The 18,024-nt window shown below is 40.2% G+C and overlaps 1 protein-coding gene and 2 long non-coding RNA genes across 4 annotated transcripts in view; 1 reads left to right on the forward strand and 2 right to left on the reverse strand.

The window, feature by feature from the left end:
* Nucleotides 1–18,024, forward strand: part of slc24a3 (solute carrier family 24 member 3) — a 77,823-nt gene that overhangs the window by 33,600 nt on the left and 26,199 nt on the right. The window lies entirely within an intron of this gene.
* On the reverse strand, nt 10,971–13,365 carry LOC127610760 (uncharacterized). Its single transcript, XR_007965031.1, has 2 exons — nt 13,015–13,365; nt 10,971–11,447 (listed from the first exon to the last, which is right to left on the reverse strand). It is a non-coding gene; the product is annotated as an uncharacterized LOC127610760 (long non-coding RNA).
* Nucleotides 16,989–18,024, reverse strand: part of LOC127610741 (uncharacterized) — a 72,094-nt gene continuing 71,058 nt past the window's right edge. The window contains exon 2 of the long non-coding RNA XR_007965012.1: nt 16,989–17,275. This is a non-coding gene — a long non-coding RNA (uncharacterized LOC127610741). The remainder of the gene's footprint in view (nt 17,276–18,024) is intronic.

Here is an 18,024-nt window from a genome sequence, read left to right on the forward strand (position 1 = left end):
TTTATGATTTTTTTTTTCAATTCATGGCTGGGATTTTTGGTTGTTCCCCACAAATAGTGGTGGTTCACTTAATTACAGTCCCAGTTTGTGCTGGAAGGAAAAAAAATAAGGATTTGACATTGGAATATTTGCTTTGAGTTAACCTGAGATTTTTAAAATAAATCTGACTACTGATTCTGCACATTACACAGTTATTACAAAAAAAAAGTCTCGTATCTGTGTGACCGTAACCCATTAAAATGTTCATTTGCATTCAGAGTTTGATATTTAACATGGCTTCAAAAAATCCTATGGAAAATTGGGTTTTGAAATGGACTCAAATTATGGTAACCATTGCAATTTACACCTTCCACTGCCAATGAAAATGTACAAGCACCTATCTTGGTGTAGTTATGTTCATAAAATTAAATACAGTGGCACACACTGACAATATATTGTCAGGCAAATTTCTTTTTCGAATTTGTGATGACATAACCCAAAAACACATGTGAGTTGCATACATACGTTGATGTGTCGTTTACATCATTGCCACACATGATATAAGTTCTGTTTCATAATGAAATCCTTCAGAGTACAGCCCTCTGCTCAACTGTGATATGTCAAATCAACTTGTTTGGCAGCACTCGCCTACTCTTTGGCAGCCAAAAGCACAAGCAGCGGATAAATGAATGAAGAGTCTGCCAAGATTATGAAATAGCTGAAATGGAAGAACCCCAAATGTTCCTTTGCTGCCATGCTTGGTTTATTAATGGTGTTTACGCTCAGCTGTTTTTCATGCTCTAAATCATCAAGCCGCAATTGGTGACAAGATGTTGTCGTTTTGTTGCCGTGTATCTATGAAATGTTATATTCCAGAAACCAAGGATTAACGATATGATGATATAACGTGACTCTCCATGCTTCAAACTCAGTCCAGGACACCGGTACATTCACTCATTCGTAACCCCACTGCTCTGTTTGGCTAGGCTTTTGATTGAAACCGAATTAAATGCACAATACACAGCAAAAAATGTAGTGTATGCAAAAGAGAGTGATTTCATGTTTTGCTGTATAGCGCGGATAAAAACCAAGATCATATCAGGCCGCGGATAAAAGCAACATTTACTGTAAGTGAAATGCTGTGTGGTGTGTGTGCCGTGATGGGATTAATACAAAAGCCATCTGTTTAGTTATGTTAAATGCAAGATGAAGGCGATGTGTGTGGTGTGGGCTCAGTGCTTACAATTGAGGACTCAGTGAGTCTTGAGTGCGGAAGGTGCAGTGTTAATGAAGTAGCTGATGGTATGAAATGAAAAATGAATTCCAATTTGAGAGGAGTACAAGAGATTCAAGATGTTGTCATATTGACATTAAAAAAACAGGAGTAGCACTGAGCAATGTACATAGGCGCAATTTGAAAAAAAAACAATCACAACTGAAAAAAACCCACTGGACTATTCAAGTATGGCAGATTGAAGAGGGATTGCACAGTGTAAACATTCAGAGGAACAGGATTACAAAAGCAAATTATTGCAGTATCCCGCGGTCTAACAATGTGCATTGAGTGTAGGTTTATATCGTTTTTTTTCGCGGACGAACGCAGTTAGAAATAGGCATTTGCGCCGTTGCGGGAGTGAACACAAGCAATTGGCTTCCAATTGAAGCGGTTTCTCTTCTTCCTTTTAAATTCAGCACAGATGAGGCGCGCACCATCTTTGACATTTCAGAAGCAGAAGGAGACTCACTTGAGTCCATGCGGGAGCTTGATGCAAAGTACATTTCTTAGAAACTGGAAAAAAGATCTCCACTTGCAGATTATATGAAGTTGGCCAGAGTGATTATAGATCCTCACTGCAAAGTGGGCCCTTGGAGCCTTCAACTCCGATCGTTCATGGCCGTGTGTGATAAGGCATTACCCCAAGCATAGCTGTATCATGGCACAGCTATGCTTTTCAAAATATAGTCAAGATAAATACAATTGTAATTTTGACAATGATTCAGGACATTTGATGCATGCTGTTGTTATATTAATGAATAGGATGACATCCACTTTACATATCAGCGGAGCGCATATCTATCAAATTCACCAAAATCTCATTGCACCACTGGCACCACAACTTAGACCTGCCTTGAGCTGGTGGAATGCCTAGTCTATGTTTAGTCACCAAATTGTCAGGTGCACTGCGTCGAAAACACCATCTGCTCAGCTCTAAATTCAAAAACAACTGTCTCTGTACTGCATTGCATTGCATTAGCACTTTGAGCACCTTGGCTTTTCAATCAGTTATTTGTCATGCAAAATGTTGGTGCACCTAACTTTAGTGCTGGTGCAACCAAGAAAAAAAATGGGTTCACCAGTGCGACCAGTGCACAAAGTTACTCTTTGAGCCCTGGTTGACGTCACTGATAAACCTCTGACGAAAACATTAGCAATTTTTGTCTTAAGGATATTTACAACTCAGGGCCAACTGAGGGATAACTTTTTGTCACATTGACATTTAGAAAATCTGAACCAAGAGACAAGAATATATACAATAAAATACAATACATGCTGATTTATATAGCGCTTTCACAACAGCGGCAGCTGTAACAAAACAGTTAACAAAAAGTAAAATAATAAACACAACACATAACATAAAACACGGATAGTCATGCAGTTCTAACCACTTTTCCATCACACGCTTTGTTGTTTGAAGCAGTTTGAAATGAAAGAGGAGAGAATCAAAGTTTCCTTTAACCAGTGGATCAGAGACGTCATGTTGGACTTATATGTGCAGAACATATGTCGTCATCTCAGATGAGACACTGAAGACCGATTATGTTGATTTTGTGTCTCCTGTATAATATGTCCCAGGACATTACAGGTCACGATCTGATTTCTTGCTGCCTCCCTGATTAAATGCCACTATTACCATGTAACCTTTCGCTCGGAGCTAGCACAAGCACACACAAACACACAACCGACACATTTTCAGTGTGTAGTTTTCTCCATCGGCATTACAATGCAGTTCCCCCTGTCACTCATATCCCTCAGATGGACACATACAAGCTCACAAAGTAGATTCTCACCCTTGTCTCTAGTGTTCACACACTGGATTGCTCACTTGTAATAGGCCCTGTTTTCTGTGCAGCAAGATTTATTTCTCCTCTCTCAAGTTTTCTCTCCTGGTGATCCCTCTTCTGCTACTGAGGTTCTGAGCCAGAAATAGATTTGTTCCTTGAATGTGACTTATGCGTGGTGGGGGAAGCTCCTCTGAGACAACAGCTGGATCTGCACCGGAGAAAAAGAGAGAGAGAGAGAGAGAGAGATACTTAGGTTAATTATACATCCTGCGGCATCAGTGAGCTTGTTGTTGCGTATAAGAGTAATTGATCGGGAGACAAATTTAGGTGTGCACAGTGTAGCTATGTCATCTCACTGATGAAGTCACAGAGATGTGAAGGGCAGTCGCCTAAAGGCCGATGTGGTGCAACCGGTGTGATGCACGAGGGCCCAGACAGTGTTTTTTAGGGGCCCATGAAGGAAGGGGAAAAATAACAGCCATCCATCCATTATCTGAAACACTTATCCCCAACGAGGGTCGTGAGCGCGCTGTCCAGGATTCCCGCACACTTCTGAAATTGTGAATAGAATAGCTCGGGGCGGGTTGGTCACGCTAAGTGGCTGGTATGGGAAGATGAAAATCATCCTTTGTCCACTCACCTGTCAATCACAATGAGTCTCGAGCCTCTTGATGATGTGACATGAAGAGCAGAAATTTAGCAAATTTAGCCAGATAAAATGACACCTTGTTTGTTTGTTTTTTTATCAAAGTCAGGAACAGCTAGCGTGCCGCAGGAGTTGAGAAATAGCTTGCCTCCTATCTCCATCAGTGAAGAGGCATTGACCCATGTCCCGAGATGTCGAAGGAGACTTCCCCACTATGGAACTACTGGGTTTGCTGTTGGGTGCTTTCTATTGTCTTTGTTACCAATTTGTTGCTTTACTGTTGTATATGTTAGTTGCTCCAGGTAGAGCACTTTGTATGCAGCGATGGCTGTCTGAAAGTGCTCTATAGATACAGTCGAGTTGAGTTAAATTGAATTGCGAAAACTTTACATCCTAATTACCTGTGTCAGCTTTCATCACATGGTAACCATCAACCAGTGTAATAACATTAATTTTCCAATGAAATGACAACAACAAAAGACCTATTTTGATGGAACTGGCAAGGAGCTCAAAGACTTCAACAATGCATACATCAGTGTTTACTCAATTACAGCTCCTCTGGAATTTCAAATTTGACTCTGACTGCAGACAAGGTGTGCCAGTGTTGGCTGCATTCGGAAATGAATCGCAGCGGAGCGCAATGTGTCTCTCCGAACATGCATCCGCTCAGGATAGTATACGGGCATCGGAGTGAAATTTTTTTCATCATTTTTCATTCTTCATCACGTCCTCTATCTGCCACACGCTCGACTCATGAGACCGCCTCGCGAGGGAAGAGCATGTGGCTCATACCACTGCACACTGAGTTATGTCGTAGCGCTATGGGACCAGCACAAAGTGCAAGGAATAAATAGAACAAGAGCGGGTACTGTGGGCTCATATGAAGTCCCGCTACGGCAGAGGCTAAATTTGGGAAGTGCTGGTACTCTGTACTGGTGCGTACCAACCCACTCAAAGCACTGGCGAAGACAACGGAGGGTCTCTTTTATTGCAGAGCAGGTTTTTGGCCAGATTATTACCGGAGAAAACAGTTTTAGATCTTTAGTTGGCTTTGCAATCAGACTGAGTACTGTAAAATAAGCCACGTAAGCTGTCGGTGTGGAGTATAATACAATACAATACAATACAATACATGCTGATTTATATAGCGCTTTCACAACAGCGGCAGCTGTAACAAAGCGCTTTACAAAACAGTTAAACAAGGGAGCAGGAAGAGTGAGAATTAGGGGAGGCCGATGCGAGAAGATACAGAGGCGAAAAAGCAAGAGGGTAAGGGGAGGAGGAGGACAAGATGAAGGTGAAGGAGCAAGAAATAGAATTACTGATGACATCAGGGCTACAATAGTGGACCATGTAATCAACCATGGAATGACCCAGAGGGATGACACATTGTAGTCTCTCAGTGAAATGTTTGAGAAGGTTTGGTGTGTGTGTGTTTTGACCTGGAAAAACATAGTTTTGCATTTACATTACTGTTTACAGTAAATACAGTAAGCACCTTGAATAAAAATACTTCGTCTTTTGACGAAATGAAATTGAGTAAATCCAACACACCAGTTTTTTTTCCAACTGTGGGAGCTCAGCAATGTTTTGTATTGCTGCTATTAACATATACATTTACATATATATAAAAAAGCGCACATATATATTTTTTTAATTCATTGGAAAATACAGAACCACTTAAGTAATGAAGTGATGTTTGGAATTAATATGTCTTTTTTGAGTCACTTCTACAGCAGGGACCAAGTGAGCAACAGAGACTTGTACTAGCCCTGCACCCATTCACCGGGCAGTGTACAGCTAATTGTGCCCTCGGGCTGCAGACACTTAGCGGGACTGTTAGTAGCAGAATAGAGTAGAAGCCAACCTGAACTGTTCAGCTTTTTTTTCTCCCATGTTCTCCCATTACCGTGAACGTGTTGTCTTTCTTCTTGTTAAATTAAATCTTTCAAGGGTCATTACAGACTGTCGACATCTTTAGTCGTGTCTTTCAGCATGGCTGTCAAGTGACCTGATTTATAGGGAATCCTATTAATTTGACAAATCGAGTCAATTCTTTGGTTCCTCCCACCTGTTTTCTTGCATTTCTGCACTTTTTCTTTCCATTCGCGAATGGTTGACATGTTAGGTAATACTACCCACATACTTTTAAGTACTTGTGGCAGAAAATAAATGCGACCACATGCTGCTGCTTATGAGTGTGTGTGTGGATGCGTGTGTGTGCGTGTGCGCGCGCGTGTGTGTGCGCGCGGGCATGTGTGTGTGTGTGTGTGTGCGCACGCACAGTTGCGTGTACGCGTGTGTATGTTGCACTTGCATGCGATCACATGCTTTTCAACTGGGAAATGCTCACAAAAGGACAGTGTGTAATGTTTGAAACGCGAATCCCATTGTGTGTCTCCCTTAGACCTTGACTCTGTGTGTACAAGCCATGACTTTTGTGTCCTCAGTGTGTCCATCTTAAGCTTTTCGGCTCAGAGAAATATAATAATAAATGATGTAAAGTTCACTGTACATTAAAGGCTGAACCTCCATGTTATGTACATGGGACTTTGCCAGAGGTTAGATTGATTTATTTACCTCACAGTACATTAACCCTCGTAGTCCAGCGCTTGCGATAAATGTAAAATTATGTCTTTTAATCAAAGGCAAAGGCATTCGGAAAAACACGAGAGCTGAAACGTATGGGGGGGTTCTAAAATGGCCTAAATTTCATGACGTCACCTGCTGATAATTCTCAGGCATTGCAGCAATAATAAAAAAGGTTTTGATTCCGTAATCTTCACAATTTACATATTTTGCACCATAGAGACCCATTATAATTCATATTTTTGAATGCATCGTAAACCTAATGTGTAAACATGCATTTCACACGATTTTTACGTCAATCGCTTTGTTTTCGCTTGGACAGACGTATGCATGCCACATTGTTAAGTTGAGGTCATTCCAATTGTGCAACTTTTAGGTGGCGCCAGAGGATCGCAAATGAGTTTGCCTTTTTGCAGGAGGCTTCAAACCAATGCATTTTACATGAACACGTCCGGTCGGGATTGTTAGTAGGGCTTGGTTGGGACCTCCAGAACACAACGTTTTTTTTCCTTTTGCAAAAAAATAAAGAATAAAAAAATCCCGAAGAACTAATCAAAACTATATATGTATGGATAGCACAGATGTCTCTGAACATTTTGAGTGTTTGAAAAAAAAAAAATAAGAATGTTTGTATAACACAAAATACATCATTACAAAAATTGTAAAATGCGTAACTTGGGTTTTTTTTCATTTGAAGGACCCAAGTGTTAAACTGCCATCATTAGCATTAGAGTGCGTGTGCGCGTGAGTCTGCGTGAATATTTGGTGAAAGCTTTCTACACATACACTGCCTAAGGAGAAAAGATGGTATGTCAGCTGTATTTCTGGATTCACCCAGTTGGTACAATGCATGGTGAGGTTTTGTCGAGACCGGGCATTCTGCTCAACCAAGGCAGGAGAAATCATTCGAAGAAGCGTTGTGTCCGTGGGAAACCAATTGTGTGAAATAGAATCCAACAAGCGAGCTTGAGAAAGTAATAAAACAATGTAAGCATATTAGGCCATTATGAGCTGATTCAAGACCATAAAGTTGCAAGATATGATCAAATCAAACGTCAGTCTCGAGGGAGACGACCACTCGCCAGCAATGGCGGCTGGTGTGGAGTGAAGTTAAAATAGAAATTGTATTTTTATTCACATTCTGCACAACATCCCAACTTCATTGGGGTTTCGAAAACTGAGCATTATTATTACCTTTTGAATGGTAGAATTTTTCCTACAACACTTATATTACTACATGACATTGGCATGTGTAAGCACGTTTTTCATTCACTAAGTGGCTGCATTCATTGTCACCAAAACCCCTTTTTTTCCTCTTTCTTTCTAATTGGATATTCTGATCCAAACGAGGACTATCGCTTGCTTGAAGGGCACTGAGTCATCTCTAATATCAGAGAAATAGATTAATCAGTTGTTCTTTGTATAAATTATCTGCAATTGGAGTCTCTAATTTGCCCAAGGTGACTTCAAAAAACTATTTGGGGAATCAACTTTATTTCTCAAGAGAAAAGTTTTGCTTCTAAATAATTTAGACTACCTCAACGTTATTTGCTTTCCCATTCATTTCAATGATACTAATTAATGTTGTACAGTGGAGCCTTAAGCCAATCCGGGATGCTGGTCGATTTCTACTAATATTTCAAACTATTTTTGCCATAGGAACGAACGGAGATGCCGATCATCGCCTTTCGTGTCATACTGCCGCCATTATAAGACATTATTGACTCATCTCTCATCCCAACTTCCCAGAGCACTCGAATTAAAGATCATCCACAGTTGTAAAAAATGCTGTCAATCAAACATAAAACAACATATAACAAAAATAATACTTTGATGAATACACAAATGAATATTTATTCCTCATACACAGGGATAGCTCCCTTCATATTGGCAGATCCAGAGTGGTATTCGCTCGTTACACAGGCGACATGTTTTGCGAATTTGTTTGTCAGGAGTGAAAGGAACAGAAGTGAAGTCTCCACGAAGCAGCATGAGATAGCCGGGATGCTGGAATTGTAATCTCGTGATCACAGCGTGAGTGACGTCACTCATTTTGGCTGAAAGCTGAAATTTGAAATGTCAACAAACAACTGTAGATTTCGAGTAGCTTTTAATTCATGTGTTGACGCGTAACCCACGTATATAAAAGGAATGGTTCAAATCTCCTGTCCCATTTAGACCTCTCTCTTGCTTCACTGTACATCACTTTAACGCTGGCTCTTGTCCCACTCCACACGTCCACCGGTATGCACCTTACTGAGGGGTTGCCTGATGGCTCCATGTTTGGGCAAAGCTCCTCGCGGGTGTAGCATCATAGAAAAATTATATTTCTTCCCCAAAAAATGTCACGGCTAATATGCTGTGATAGTGCAGGCGGGATAGCACAACACAAAACAAATGTTGCATGCTTTAAAAAAGTGGAAATAGAGTAAGGAGAATATTAGCGGATTTGTTGGCCCTCTCTTCATGTGCACACAACAACAGGATCAAATACCAACATTCTCCGCGAAAGAATATCACAGCTTAAATGCTGTAAAAAGTTCAAAATGAACCAGAAATTGTAAAAAAGATGAAAAGTATAAATACCGTATTGGCCGGAATATAAGACGGTGGTTATTCCATTGAAATAAGACTGAAAAAGTGTGGGTCGTCTTATATTCGGGGTCTAGACATTATACCCATTCACGACGCGAGATTGGTGCCAGATATCAATGAAGTGAATGCTGAACTTGACTCCCCAGGATAAAAATAGCTGTAGCACGAAGAAGAAAAATAAAAAAATAGTGGTAAGAAGGAAAAGAGAAGAAAATACATACAATAAAAGACATAACAGAAAATGGAGAAATGTAGAGACAATCTAGAGAAATGTGGATCGAAGATTGGCCAGGTTAACCGTCAGCTGAGGAGAAGTTATGATGTAATTTATACTTCAAAAACCAGAAGCCATTCATTTAAGTGTGATTGCACTTTAGATTTGAATAAGGCAAAATAGCATGCTTTTTCTCTCAAATATATTGTTATAATCATTTGTTTCAGATGTACTGTAATTATTTTCTGTATAAAAATTTATTTGGTGTTCAAAAAGTCTTTTTACAAACTTGAATCTTGAAAAAGAGGCGGTCGTCTTATAATCTGGGCTGTCTTATATTCGGGCCAATACGGTACATGAGAAAGTGAGCAGAGCTCTTGTAACAGGCGGCCGACTCACATGCACCTTTTGGAATTATAGGGGGGCGTCAATATAGACCAATAACACTATAAAATGACAACAATTATGTTACATAGGAGTATTTATCTACTGTATCCGGTTTATTCTGTTGACTAGGAAGGCTGTGCTCCACCCTGAAAGAAAGGGATGCAATGGTTAGCAAATCAAACAGGACAGGGAAGAACAGGACATTTGGCTTTGTGTCCATATGGCACTTTTCAAAGAGAACACTAGCCTCATCTGGATAGTATTTGTCTGTGGCTATTATTTCTTATTCTGCCCTCCCCTTCCCCGTTCTCTGTTTTCTGTCTGACACCTCTTTAATATCTTTTTGTTCGACTACATTTCATATAAATATTTATCACAATAAAAATAGCCACGGATGGCCCCCCACCCCCACACACACCTCCGGCAACTAGCATTACCTGTGTGTGTGTGTGTGTGTGTGTGTGTGTGTGTGTGCATGTGTGTGTGTGTGTGTGTGTGTGTTTGTGTGAGAGAGAGAGACTCCAGAGGCAGGCAGTGCAGCCTCCCCTTTGAGTACCCCTCACAACCTATCCGGATCCTGTCCCGAGTCTTCTTTGCGTCGTTCCGAAGCATCTTACCATGGAATGAGCACACACACTGAGGCTACGCTAGCCAGCTTGGATGACTGCATCCAGGTCTGCGCATGCCTTGCCTTGATGTAAGTGCGCAGTGACGTTGTCGTTTATGCGCTTGAAAATGGTAGCAACCAGCCAGAGCTTGTCTGTGATGGGAGTACTTTTGAATGAGTGGAACATTGACCAGAAAATCTTTACTTGGAATAATTTCTATTAAAAAATTGCTCATTTGTCCGGCTTTTGAAATCAGTTAGGATTGTCTGACAGTTTAAGTTGGCCGGCTGTTATATTTAATACAAATGATTTTTAATAGTATTTCTCACCAACTGAAAGGTGTGAATTTCCTGAGCTACATCAACTTAACTGCTTCTTGAGGATTCTTATCTCAGAAGTCACTCATCTAAACACTTTAATAAAATGTGTAATTTAAGATATTTAACCATTTTCAACTGTTTCCTCTCGAGGTGCGTTCACTTTAGGGCTTATCACATTTGTACTATTGAATTTTTGTCTTATTCCAAGTTAGCTGTTCTGAGCTCATAAACGCACAAGCATGAACCTGTTATAGTATTATTTTGCACGTTAAAACGTTAGCTGCTCAATTGAAGTTGCACAAAGGCTTTCAAAGCCCCTTGCTTCAGGTCCCTGGAATCAACCAGAAAACTAAATGTTCTTTAAAATTACTCATTCGCTCCTCAAATGAAGTCCTTGATTAGTATACAGTAAATATTCTCTAGTACGGACTCGTGTTTGCGCTGTCCAATTTGTCGTGATAACAGAAATTCCTCATTTGGGAAATGAGCATGGTACATGTCCTTTATGAACCTGCAAGTATGTTGACAAAATGCGCGTGTAACAACACAATCAATCAAATACAAAAATATACTGTCCAAAAACTGTTTATATAACAAAAACTGCAATACAGGTGTATCCCAAAAAAATCACAACAATAAAATACATACAGTATTTTAATGTTTATTTTTTTCTGTCTTGGGGAAAAAAATATGTATTTTGGATTGTTTTGTTGGATGCATTCTTTGGTTTATGACAATGTTTGCCTGCGTGTCATACAGTTTTCTTGCTAGTTGCAAGTAACTGTCCCATTGATCACCGATGTCTGGTAATTCTTGTGCATACTGAAGGATTTTTGTTGCCATTTGCATTGCTTTCTTGCTGGATGGTGGCTTGTCATCAGGAGTTGAATCGATGCCTTGTTGTTTAAAGTTTCGTACATTTGCGTCTTTCCGACTCCAAGTGTCTGTTGGATCTTTTTAACTTTGTGTGCAGCCTCGCTCAAACGGATGCATTTCACTCACTCCGCTCCAGTCGTTACAGTTCTTCTACGTTTTGATGCGATGAGCTACACGACGTAAGTCAAGTCAAGTCAAGTTAACAGTTTTTATAGAGCACTTTCAAACAGCCATCGCTGCATACAAAGTGCTGTACATGGAGCAATTTAACATGCACTATAAACAGTAAGACAAATCGCTGTAGAAAGCACCAAACAGTAAAACCAAGAACAAATCTAAGTCATGCTGAGTCGAATGCCAAAGAATACAAGTGAGTTTTGAGGAGGGCTTTGAAGATGGGCAGCGAGGAGGCTTGCCGAATGTTCAGTGGGAGGTCATTCCAGAGAGAGGGACCAGCAACTGAAAAGGCTCGATCCCCTCTGAGCCTCAGTTTAGTTCTTGGTACTTCAAATAATGTCTGGTCCACAGACCTGAGGCGCCGGGCAGGTGTGTAGGGGCGGATGAGCTGGGAGAGGTAAGGTGGCCCGAGATTACTCAGAGATTTGAAAACAAAGAGGAGGATCTTGAAAATAACTCTAAAATGAATGGGGAGCCAGTGAAGGGATGCCATAGTAGGAGTTATGTGCTCCATCTTACGAGTACCAGTCAAGAGGCGAGCAGCGGCATTCTGGACCAGCTGAAGGCTCTTAATGGAGGACTGGCGGACTCCAAAGTAAAGGGTATTGCAGTAATCGAGCCGGGATGTGCAAAGGCATCAATTACTGTCTCAAAGTATTCATGTGAGAGGAGAGGTTTTATTTTGGCCAGCTGCCTAAGGTGAAAGAAGCTGGATTTAACAACGGCACCAATTTGCCGATCGAGTTTGAAATCACTGTCTAGTTTAAGGCCCAAGTTTGAGACTGTTGACTTAAGATAAGGAGACAGGGGGGCCAAGTCTATGGGATGTAATGTACAAGGGCCACTGGGACCAAACAATATCAACCCTGTCTTCTTTTCGTTGAATTTCAAGAAATTTTGTGCCATGCAGGTTTTGATTTCTTCCAGATAGGATAGGAGTGGCCTTAATGAGAAGGAGTCTTTCTTGCTCAGTGGGACATAGATCTGGCAGTCATCTGCATAGCAGTGGAAGGGAATACCATGTTTCCTTAAGATGGAACCCAATGGGAGCAGATACACTGAGAACAGCAGAGGCCCCAGAATTGAGTCCTGTGGAACACCACATGACAGGGGAGCAGTGCGTGACTCAGAGCCGCCAAGGTTGACACAAAAAGTTCTGTCAGCTAGATAGGACCTAAACCACTCAAGAGCAGTGCCACCAATGCCCACTAAGTGCTGCAAACGAGTCAGCAGAATACTGTGATCCACTGTATCAAATGCTGCAGTTAGGTCCAATAAAACTAGACACACGTGGTCTCCAGAGTCATTTGCCAGGAGGATGTCATTAGAAACGCGTAACAGGGCTGACTCCGTGCTATGCATCATCTTGAAACCTGAATGGAAGACCTCCAAGATGTTATGTTCATCCAAGAAAAGTTTCAACTGCATGCGAACCACTTTTTCCAGAATTTGGGAAATGAAAGGCATTTTGGAAATGGGCCTGAAACAAATTTGAAAAAGTGAATAAAGTTAAAATCTTTCGCAATTACAGTAAAACGCACGCCAATAAAAGTCGCTTACACGTCTTCGTTTCGAATCTGATGAATGAAAACGGCAAAGCGAACACGTTTCTTTGGCCGTGTCGAGTGGGTGCTGGTTTTAAGCTAGTGTCGCGTTCTACAGGACGTAAGTGAATAAAGTTAAAATCATTCACAATTACAGTAAAAGGCACGGCAATAAAAACTCACTTGCACGTCGTCGTTTAGAATCTGATGATCAAAAAACGCAAAGTGAAAACTTGTTTCAGCGTCAGTCTTTTCCATCGCATCGGGTGGGCGTTGCATGTATTTAAGCTCCCGCGGCATTACACCTCCATCCGGGTTACGGGTAGTGGAATTTACGCTTACGCAACTTCCGGTAACATATAATATCGTAGTCAAAATGTTAATGCACGGGTTTTTATTCCGGGTGAAGGATATTCCTTTGCATAGAATTCTGGGGATGGGAATATTTACTATATAACAAAACACAACTTTTTGTCGTTGTTTTTTTCTTTGATGTTTTTTTAATGCTGTTTTGCGACATGTATAGCATATTTTTTCAAAATATTTTGGTCATTTTGGGATTTCCATGACCTTTGAATAATTTAATCATTTAACTTTGGAGATTTGACTATTATTTCATGTTTGTGTTGAGTGGAAACCTTTTGCAAGTAAACGAGCACTGGAAATTTTTGATATGACAATCATGGAAAATTCATGGCTAAATTACATTGTAGGTGGACTCCACTATAGATTTTGATTTCCAATTTGAATTTCCAAAAAAAAAACTCAAAAGTTATTTGTTTGAAATATGACAAATGGAGATGTTTTGGGTAAACCTTTTGTGTGCGTGTGTGTGTGTCACAACAGTTGGTCCACCGTGCTTATTGTGGATGGAGGAAACACCATCTGTCATCTGTATGAAGTGTGTTTTTCCCCCGCTGCTCTGAAAACACCGGGGTCTCCCATTACGCCTTTAATGATGTATAGTGTTTGTTGGATTCTTCTCTCTCTCGTTCTGTCTGTGTCAGTGCCACACAACACTTATGTAATGCTTGTGGTATTATGCAAGCGGGGGTTGGGCCGACTGTTGTTTCTGCCCCTGAAGTGACAAGCCGTCTGTCTCTGCTTGGGTCAATCCACGTTGATCTCATGAAGCTCGGGGATTTGGCAGCTAAATTCACCCCCCCCCCCACCCCCCAACACATGCTAGATTTTTTTATCGCTTCACACTCGGGATGCAATTTTGACTGTTTTGATCAATGATTGATTCTTGAAATGGTTTATTGACTGTGGAACTCAATGAATTCCTTGACTCCCCCTCTTTTGGGTATGTGGTTTGCTTTTTATTCATTTATTTTTGTTTACATTTAGTCATAGTCATTTGCTTACCACAACTCAAATTTTGCTGCTCCTTAAAAGTTAAACAAAAACATGCAGCATTTGCTCACGAGCAACAGATGGTGCAGTGATACCATAAAAGAGCATTGTTAGCAAAAACTAGTGCTGTCAAGAGATGTTTAAATGAGATTAAGTAATTATGATCTGTAATTAATCGATCTAATTAATCTAATGTTTAATCGCATCTAAAAATTGCTGATAAAACCCCTATTTTCGTTTTAAATTTGTTACATTTTTGTGCATTGAGGCAGGTCAAAAGATTCACATCACAAAAAAGTGGTATTATAAAGTATTTTATTTTTTTTAAACAGACTTGAAAAGATGCAGTCCAAGCCATTTACTTTCTGCTGTGTTTGAGACGAATCCCAAATCCTACCTGCAATGTATAGTTTCGACCACCAGGGGGAATATCACCATTTTGTTTTTGTAAATCTCCAAATAATTATTAATTAATTCGTAATTAATTAATAATAATTATATTACGAAATAAAAATAAAAATAAAATATCAGGGCCATAAAATGTGCTAAGGTTAACACATCACTGAGCAATACAAGTACTGAACACGGTACTTGCATCAGATAATAAATAAAATAGACCTTTAAAGCACAGTGCTTATAAATAAAGTGCTGAAATAAACATCAACCACTTCTAATAGGCTACAGAGGACACAGGAACTATGATGACTTCATGCCTTGTACATGTTCTCCTCGAGTTTAGTTTGGCAAAGAGCTTTGCTTTAGCTCGTTTATTTACTAAAGCTTTTGTTACTAACGTTAGATGTGGCTGCACTCGCGACTGGGTGCTTTGCATTGATATAGGAGGCTAAACTAGAGCTGTTCAGGTGGTAAGCAAACTCCACCTGATTGGAATGTAAATTTCACTCCGCGTTTTTGGAATGTAAATTTTCCATTCATTGTGCTGAGAACTCTCACATTCTCCTCCCTTTTCACCTCTCCTCTCCTCCCTGCCGCTTACTTCGCCCGCCCAACTCCAATGGGAGCCAATCAGCTTATGATAAACAAGCCCAAATATAATGACAGCCAATTAATGTCCACTTTAGGCTGTGACTGACAATTGGAGTCAACAATTCCAACACGGGAAGCCAACACATATAAGGGTATGTTTGAAAAAGGCAACCCACCTACAGAAAAAAAGAAAGTTAGAGATTAAAATTTAGATTAACGCGATTAAAAAACATAATGCTCAATATGGCGTTAATTAATTATTGACTATTAACACGATAATTTGACATGTCTAGCATAAACATCAACTGATGTTTTTGTTAATGCCGATGTACTTCTTTTATGGTTTTAGAGTGTTTCTTGTCTATGCCGGATTGTTGCAAGAAATGAGAGAGCCCACACAAAGATGCTGAAACAGTAGCTCTTAAACTTTTTCACCAGCACACCAAAAAAAAAAAAAATTGGTCTCGAAGTGTCTCGCCATTATAATAACCCAAGTCAAAAGCCCATAGCATAGGACTGTAGGCCTGCAGTAGGTGGTGTTTGTCCAAACTGAGGCGTAGCATTATTCCTGAAAAGAACATTTAATGTTTTTGGAACACAGTAACATTAGGCAGTTTGAATATTAACTTGGCAATTAAATGTCGGAGGAAAAACTGTATTTCAATTATGATTCAATCAAAATGTATTGCACAGTGAAAAGTGAAATAAAAATTGTACAAAAGTAAATGTGAAGTCAAAGAGTTCTAAAAAAAAACAAAAAACAAAGCTCATATACAACTGAATTTACAGTTTAACCCTTTCAGGGAGAGCGGTTACTACAGTGGACAGCTTATCATGTTATCAGGTTACAGGGTGAATGAAAGGGAACAACTGAAGGATACAACAGAACTGAACCGAATAAATTAACATTTTTTGAACGACTAATTGGCATTTTTTTAATTGTTTTTTTGGTTTACTTTTCCACCCATCTGATTGAAGTCTTTGTTACAATATCAATAAAAAAAAATAATCCCAATGTGTGTTCTTTCAATTTTGTTTTTTTTCCCCCTTTTTTCTAAAAACATTGAAATATGACTGAGGCAATCATGCTATGTGACCAACAATATGTATAATATTATCCATCCATTATCTGAGCCGCTTATCCTCACAAGGGTCACGGGCATGCTGGAGCCTGTCTCAGTCGTCTTCGGGCAGCAGTACAACCTGGACTGGTTGCCAGCCAATCGCGGGGAAGTCAAATATGACATACAGTATATTATATTGTATTCTACCCAATACCTTACCACTCTTTTCATAATGTAGCATTAATATAAATACATACAGTGTAAGTACAACATGGTACAGTGCAGCATATAATTGAAAAATAATTACATTTGATCACTTGATTGAAGAATGTTTCATTTATTTTCCAATATCAAATTACACCGTAACTTGGTGCTAAAATCCAGGAACCTGCACCACTTTTGACGGGTCTGCCGTCTTCTAATTATACTGATTTTACAATACAATACAATACAATACATGCTGATTTATATAGCGCTTTCACAACAGCGGCAGCTGTAACAAAGCGCTTTACAAAACAGTTAACATAAAGTAAAATAATAAACACAACACATAACATAAAACACGGACAGTCGTGCAGTCCTAACCACTTTTCCGTCACACGCTTTGTTGTTTGAAGCAGTTTGAGATGAAAGAGGAGAGAATCAAAGTGTCCTTTAACCAGTGGATCAGAGACGTCATGCTCAAAATGTGCACACGTCGGCTACAAGCTAAGTTTCAAAGTCAACAAGAAGCTGTAGCATCCATTGACGAAAAAAGATTGGTTCACTTCTCCTGTCCCATGGAAATCCATTTCAATTCCAAGCGGCGACTCACGGTTCCAAATACGCATCGGCGCTCTTCGCCAACGCTCCTCTCTCCTCATCCTCAACCTCAGCGGCCATCCATCCAGCCGCACCAACGCCAACTGTCCAACAGCGGTGACATAGCCACTGAACAAATCGGGGTTGTGAAAAATGCTGCCCATTACTGGCGCAAAAAGCACAAGTGCCCCAGGTCTGTCCAGCACCAACAGTCAATGGCGCCGACATTCCTCCCAGTCAAAATCTGTGCTGGTACATGTGCTGCCGAGAAGGCGCAACCACCAAGCACAGATACTGCTCCTTTGACGAATGTCGTGGCCAAAAAGCGCTGAAAACAGTCCATATCATGTCCACACAATGAAACAACAAACATGTGACAAAACAAAAGACAAAAACAGCAAAAAAGCAAGGCTCTTGAAGAGCACTTGCCGAAGGCTGCCTACTCGGGCACCATCTTGGGAAAAAAAATGCATTTTTTAATTTTATTTATTTTAAAATTTTAGTTTTGAAATGCAATGTTGTCAGATTTTTCCAAAATGTCAACATGAACACTGAGCTCAGTCATACAGTGGTTGTCAGTATCATCTTAGATATGCATGTCCATGCAGGAACTCAGGCACTATTGCCTCTCGGAAAACACAATTAACCCTTTCATGCACCTGCAACCTGATAGCATAATAAGCTGTCCACTGTTGTAACCACCATTCTTGAAAGGGTTAATAGCGCAGACCTATAAGCCCTGTCTGTGCAGCCATCAATCAAGCATCACTATGGAATCTTCTCAGGGGTGCTTGATTGTAAACATTCAAAGTAAAAGG

The sequence above is a fragment of the Hippocampus zosterae genome, chromosome 11 (genome assembly GCF_025434085.1).
Source record: "Hippocampus zosterae strain Florida chromosome 11, ASM2543408v3, whole genome shotgun sequence".
Lineage (NCBI taxonomy): Eukaryota > Metazoa > Chordata > Actinopteri > Syngnathiformes > Syngnathidae > Hippocampus > Hippocampus zosterae.